The sequence below is a fragment of the Cydia splendana genome, chromosome 20, assembly GCF_910591565.1.
Source record: "Cydia splendana chromosome 20, ilCydSple1.2, whole genome shotgun sequence".
NCBI classification, from domain to species: domain Eukaryota; kingdom Metazoa; phylum Arthropoda; class Insecta; order Lepidoptera; family Tortricidae; genus Cydia; species Cydia splendana.
In genome coordinates this window covers 9591880-9599423 of record NC_085979.1, presented here as the reverse complement: position 1 = coordinate 9599423, position 7544 = coordinate 9591880, and positions in this window count along the sequence as shown.

Below are 7544 nucleotides of genomic sequence, written 5' to 3'. Positions count from 1 at the left end.
TTAAGTAAATAGTAAGTAAGAAATGTAAAATGTTAAGTTTGTTCTCCAACACTCAGGAGGTCGTGGATTCGAAACGGTTGTCGATAAATCTTTTCATATTTTTTCTAATACAAAGAAATTGTGGAAAGAATTATAAATATAAAAATTGTAATGGTAAATCGTTTAGATTGGAGATCTGGGCGCTATCTAAATTATATTAATTGAAAATATCGTGATGTTTATATTTAACGTGAAACGTCTAGTAATTTAATGTAAATACCTTTTTTACTAGCTCTAGTTTATTTATGTGCTGTATAAATATTGTTTTTATTAAAAACAAACAAATATCATTACTAGTATCTAGTAAATAATATAACAAACATACTTTATGTATGCCGTTTGCATGTCCAATGTAACTGTTCCAGTGCTTGACACTGCCCCATTAGCCGACACTAGACATGTGCGCCGATGGCAAAATCATCGGCGGCGGCGTCCGATGATTTTTTGACCGGCGGCGGCGGCGTGATCGGCGTGAAATCGGCGTGGCATTATTTTTGATATTGCATGAGAACTTGGCTGTAGAAACTCTACATTAAAGCCTTCTGAGTATTTACTAGGCTATCCCAAACATATTATGTGTGTTTTCTAAATTACTTATTGCCGAAAATTATGTCCCATCATGTCACTTGGTATTGGCAACCATTTCTTACCAACCTATCGGTTACCAACGGTATGTTTAAATATTAACATAATTTAAGAGTCCCTTGAAAATCAGAAATCAGAAATTATTTATTTGCATTGATACAGTATGGGGATGTTACAATATATGGTGTTACAGATCTTGTACCTAGCTTGCATGCAAGCGTGCAAATTCATCATTATAATCATAACTTTAAATAAATATAAAATGTCAAATTGAATAATTGAAAAAATTAACATAGTAGGCATATCACAATACAATAAACTGAAAAACTTTTTATGAGATAATACATTGTATTTCATAAAAGAGTTATATGGATTATTAAGGTTTACTTTGTTTTCTTCATTGCTAGCTTAATGATAACCCTTGGTGATTTAAGTTCCAATAAGTATAATTGTTTATAGCTTATTAAATAAATTACGAAGCTGACTTTTATATTTTTGAAGTGAAAACTTCTTTAGCGGCGCTGTGCACTTTTTGTGATGGGGAATGTTAAACTCGCGACAGGTCACGTGTCCGTAAGACATAAGATTCGTAAGACGGACACGTGACCTGATCGAAAAACTGTTACAATGTCATTGAGTTTTCACTTCTGCCGGCACTCCCGGAGTGCAACCCGTTGTTTTTTAAGTGAAAACTTCTTTAGCGGCGCTGTGCACTTTTTTAATAATTTTAAAAGAAGCTGATAATCACCATAAAATGACAGAATAGATCGTGTGTATTAATTTAAAGCGAAATTGTATATTATGTGATAAATAAATCAAATCATATATATCATATGATCACCCTTATGCGTGTCACCAACCACATAAAAAATTCTAAGAAGAAAATAGCATGTTTATGTCCTAGGTCCTAGCTGGATCATATCCTAGGACCTAGGATATGATCCAGCTATTTTCTTGACTTTAGTTGTCTGATTAAATTGACAATCAAGAGACTAATATTAATAGACTATAAAACAAATTGCGTTCTATAAAAAAGCTGTGCGATAATATATCATTTAATAACCTGTGATCCAGAGACTAGATCTTGTTTAAATTAACGCTAAATGGTGATCACAGCTTACACCGCAACGACACTGCTAAAATGATGCTAATTTGTTTCACTGGCAAATAATAACCGAAAAAGCATAAGAATCTTTAAATTATACCTCTGACACTATATACTCACTACGCAACATAAAATAAGACACGATAGGTATCAAAATTTTCCATGCCGATTATACGCCGGTCAAATTTATCGGCGGCGGCGGCGTGGAAAAATCGTCGGCGGCGGCGGCGCGGCGCACATGTCTAGCCGACACCTACAAACAAGGTATCAGTTTTGTTACAATTTATTGTCAAACATTGGGACTTTACCTCACACTTTGTAAAATTATACGTGTGATGATAAATCTATATTACTTATACTTAAGTTATAAGGTATTATTGTTACAATGCTCTTAAAATTAAAACGATTGTTACTATAGTGAAAAATGTAAATACCTAGGTAATACGTTATCCTCCATTGGCGCAAAAAGTAAGGTTTCGCTCATGCGAAATAAACAATTTATTTCTTTATTGTTGTTGTATTTTATTTTTCTATCCCTACAGACCAAGAAAAGTTTTAAGGCGACTAGGCCTGGCTGCTTTTGACCGGTTTTTAGAGTTCCGTACCAAAAAGGTACAAAAGGAACCCTTATGGTGCGACTCTGTCCGTCCGTCTGTCACGTCGCTAAATATCTCAAGAACTATACTGTGGCTATCGATTTGAAATTTGGAATAGTTAGTTTACCTTTTTAACCGACTTCCAAATCTCAAAGAAGGAGGTTATCAATTCGGTTGTATGTTTTTTTATTATTATTTTGTTATGTTTGTTACTCCATATCTCCGTCATTACTGGACCGATTTTGAAAATTCTTTTTTTGATTGTATGTATATGCATACAGATTGGTCCCGTTTTTATCAAAACCCAGTTCTGATGATGGGATCCATGAGGAATCGAGGGAACTCCTCAAATCTTAAAGGTATACATATAGTGATTTTTGGGTTTTTATCAACAAATCAAGCATACATCCATAAAAGTGACATTTGATGAAGTGGAACTGCTGATGATGATCAGAACGGAAATCTTCAACGACGCATAGTTCACGTTTGGCGATTTGTCCTTTTAGTTATGTTTGTTAAGCAAGTTAAGTTTTTAAGCCTCATTTTTGTCAAGCTCGAGTTATGATGAAGGGATCCATGAGGAATCGAGGGAACTCCTCAAATCTTAAAGGCATGCGTATAGAGATTTTTGTATTTACATCAGAAAATAAAGCAGTTTCATTAAAAACTGTCGCATTTGATGAAGTGGAAGTGCTGATGATGATCAGAACAGAACTCTTCAACGACGCATAGTTCACGTTTGGCGATTTTTCCTCTTCGTTATGTTTGTTAAGCAAATTAAGTTTTTAAGCCACATTTTTGTCAAGTTCGAGTTCTGATGATGGGATCCATAAGGAATCGAGGGAACTCCTCAAATATTAAAGGCATACGTATAGATTTTTTTGTATTTTCATCATAAAATCAAGCATTTACATTAAAAACTGTGGCATTTGATGAACTGGAACTGCTGATGATGACCAGAACATAACTCTTCAACGATGCATAGTACACGTTTGGTGGTTTCGAATTTCAATTTTGTCTTGGACTGGGACCCGGACTCGGACCCAGAACCGGACTCATACCCGGACTCGGACCCGGACTCGGACCTGGACTCGGACCCAGGCTCGGACCCGGACTTGGACCCGGATTCGAACCCGGACTCGGACCCGGACTGGACCAGGACTCGGACCCAGACTCGGACCCGGACCTTGACCCGGAAAACCACTATGATACCTTAACTAAATAAACCACTATGATTACCTACCATAAAATGTAGGTATAAAGTATGATGATGCCAGCCCCTCCCGCTCAAACCCCCGTACACCGCACCGCATGCGTCGTTAAATGGGTTAGGTTAGGTTTGAACTGCGATCCTCACAGAACCGAACAAGGGTAAAGTTAGGTTTGAACTGCGAGCCTTACAGAAACGAAATGCTACTTGAAAAGTGGGTTTGATTAGGTTCGAACTGCGATCCTCACAGAACCGAACTGCTATCAGAGAAGTAGGTTAGGTTTGGCTAGAACTACGACCCTTACAGAAGCGAAATGCTAGTAGACAAGTGGGTGGTTTTACCTCCTTTTCTACATAGTGCACAATCTACAATAATCTTTCACCGGCCCCCATAGAAGTCGGTTTTTTTTTCTTAAAAATTATGTTAAGCAAAAGTTAGGTACACTAGCTTTATATAGTCTGTGCGGAAACAGAAGAGTCGTGAAGGGAGCCCATACATTTCATTTCGTGCAATCTTTACGTGCCTTTTTATTGAAAAACACTTTTGAAAAAACTTTTTACAAAAAAAATGAAACCGACTTCAAAAAGGATGAAATAAAATATTATCCTTTTTTATGTCTATGCGTTACCAACTGTTATGTTTGAAGTCGGTGCCAAGCCAAATTTTGAAGCATACCATGACTTTGGTGCGATTCGATAAGGATTTACCTACGTTGGATTGCCTTACACGACGACAATGAACGTACTTTCTGTAGGTACAGTCGACGTTAAAAATATGTTTACACTTTTCGCCTTATTACAAAGGAGTAAGGTGCAAAAGTGTAAATATATCATTGACGTCGACTGGACCTAAGAACACTCCTCAGAACAGTCAGAACAAAAGATCAAACCTTCTTGGCGCAGTCCGTACCATGTTTGTCGGCACATTAGTGTAAATATAAATGCATTTTTTTGACGTCGTATTTTTTAAAGAGCATTTCTTACTAATGCTCGAACAGTCTATAGCAGCGGTCGGCAACCTTTTAGCAGCCAAGGGCCACATAGTAGTTAACGAACGAAGTTATCGTGGGCCGCACTTTGGTATTATTTGTGACTTTAGTAGACATAGTCGTTTGTCAATATTACATACAAAATAACCAGGGAGGCTCGCCGGCCGCAAGCGAGAGGTTCGCGGGCCGCTTGTTGCCGACCGCTAGTCTATAGTACTCTGGTGTGGGATTGGGACTGAGTTATTTCCCGTCCCTTATCCAGAGGACTACATTTCAAAATATAAAACAATTCAAGGAATTTACCTTCTTGCCAAATTTCACCTAAAGCGGTTCAGTTGTTTAGCCATGAAAAGGCGACAAAGAGGCAGACAGAATTCTTTACACATTTATAATAGTTATTATTACAGTTCTAATGGGATTTATAGCCATAAAGCTGCATATAGCTTTTTTTGACTGGTATTGTTACTACTTGGCTTGGCACCGACTTCAAACATATCAGTTGGTAACGCATAGACATAAAAAAGGATAATATTTTATTTCATACTTTTTGAAGTCGGTTTCATTTTTTTTGTAAAAAGTTTTTATTTTACCATTTTTAGTTTTAACGCATTGTTAAGAGCGCGACGCATGAATGAAAAACAAGATCATGTTTCACACTAAATTCGTGTACCTATTACTTTGGTAAATATGTAATTAGGAATTTTCTCGAGTCGTCTGGGAAATTATAATTCCTGTCAACTAAATCCATCCGCCCGCCCCGCCACTGACCCAAATCCATCAGCCCCCCGATCACTCTACCTCACAGCACATCAACCCCTGATCCAGGAACCCCTCGATCCTGAACCAGCAACCCTTCAACCGCCATTCCCCGACCCCTTAATCCCTGACCCCTTAACTCCTTATCCTAACCCCCGATCAGTAGCCTTACCAGCTTACCACGAGTTTGACATTGATATATTCGCTAGCATGTATGTAACTTACTTCCTATGCCTCTCGCTCGTACTAACCTTAGTGTGAGCGAGATGCATAAAAAGTTACATTTAGATGCATAAGACGTTAGCGGATATGTCAATGTCAAACTCGTGGTAAGGCGGGTAAGGCTACAGTTGCAGTACATGAAATTGGTGGTTTTCGGAAGCAAATGCTCGAGTTACTTTAGAAAACCCCGAAATCTCACTGCGTTCGAGCGCCAAACTACCTCGACAGAAATGGGTGCCTTTCAACCCTTGGTTAACAATCTACTAAACATAAATATACGATCATTTACATTATTTTGACGCGTACTTTTTTAATGCGTTTTTCATTAAAAAGACATGTCATTTTTCTTATAGGTAGGTACTAAAAATAAAACAAAGTATAGCTCACTCTATGATTCCTCGGGCCTTCCCTAGGGAACCTGCATGAACTGTAGGGGGCAGCACAGGAGCCCCCTGTTTATTGGCGCCAAGTGTAAATCTCAAGTTTAAGCTCGTACGGTCACAGACTTTAATAGGGTATTTGACTACTAATCAATTTCTTTTTTCGAACTGTCAAAACGATTTTGCTACTATGGAATTTATATGAAACACTACCATGTGCCGTCACAATCAAATTACCTACTCTTTATTGTTTTATACAGGTTTTAAAATAGAAATTCTGTCTAAAAATAACTGATGTCTACGTTTCTCTTTTAATCTTCTGGTGCTTTATTTCATGCACTGTGTAAAATAATTTATTTTAAATACAGTCTAATACCGTATCGTTGATCCATTTAGGGTTCAAGCTAATTTGGTTGTCAATACTAAATGGTATGAAATGTCCAATGTAAAGTGAACCCTAAATGGCTCAACAAATTAAAGTCCCTCAGCAATTACATAATGTTTACATAAGTACTACGATAGATTAGTATGGATTGCCATCTCTCATCTCATCTCACACCATGCATTGGTATCGAGTAGTGTATCATCAACTCAGTCGACCACTATAAGTGGATCTCGATATATGTCAAAAGCATACGTCATCGTAGATCATCAAGGTGACGCGCTCATGACGCGCTAACTACGATGGAAGATGGAAGCAATGACATTGGCTTACTCTCAAAACAGCGTAAGTCATGACGCTCAGCGCCACTTATTACGTTTTGATTCTAGAGCGATCGCCGCCCTGTAGCGGCCATTATTGTGACGTGACGTCATCAGCGCTCGTATTCTGTAAGTAGGCGCGATTCGAATGCAGTTTCTGTGGAGTTCCATTACGTTTTAATTTTTTTAGATCCATACGTACATTTTGCATTTTTTATATGCAGGGCTGCTAATAAGCTAATATTTTTGCTGGCTGTACGTGGGTATATAGGTGATTAGGTATGTTCTGTTTGTTATGATTTATAAGGTAACGATCCTATGAATTAAATTTTTTTTTTTAAATCTTTTGTGTTGGGGACTTATAGTAGGTCCTTTTTTTAGCATTAGAAAAAAAGGTAAACAATCTTGATGTGTCTTTTAATTGAAAAATACGTTTTAAAAATAATTGACAGCAAATATGTAACAATTATGAATCTAATACGATCATTTATATTCTTCTGGTTTCATAAGTAATAATTACTGATTTTTTAAAAGCGTTTTACAATTCGTTCAATGTTGATTGCTTACTTTCTTTCTAATGCTAAAAAAACGAACTATAGATGGTCAAGCAAATCTTGTCAGTAGAAAAAGGCGCGAAATTCAAATTTTCTATGAGACGATATCGTTTCGCGCCTACATTTTTCAAATTTGCCGCCTTTTTCTACTGACAAGATCCGCTTGACCAACTTTATATTCAGTTTAAAGAAATCTTTATTCTCAAAAGAATTACATTAAATTCGCACACGAGAAATATACATATTTAGTTAGTTTTAGCGTGCAGTATTTAACGATAAGGTTATTAGTAACTTAATCTAAACATTAACAATAATATAATATCGTCTAAATTTGTGGGTAATTTTTAGTTGCTAAGCAGGACAGTGTGCATTGAGTTGTTCTGGCCGGTCGTAGATAACACGTCTA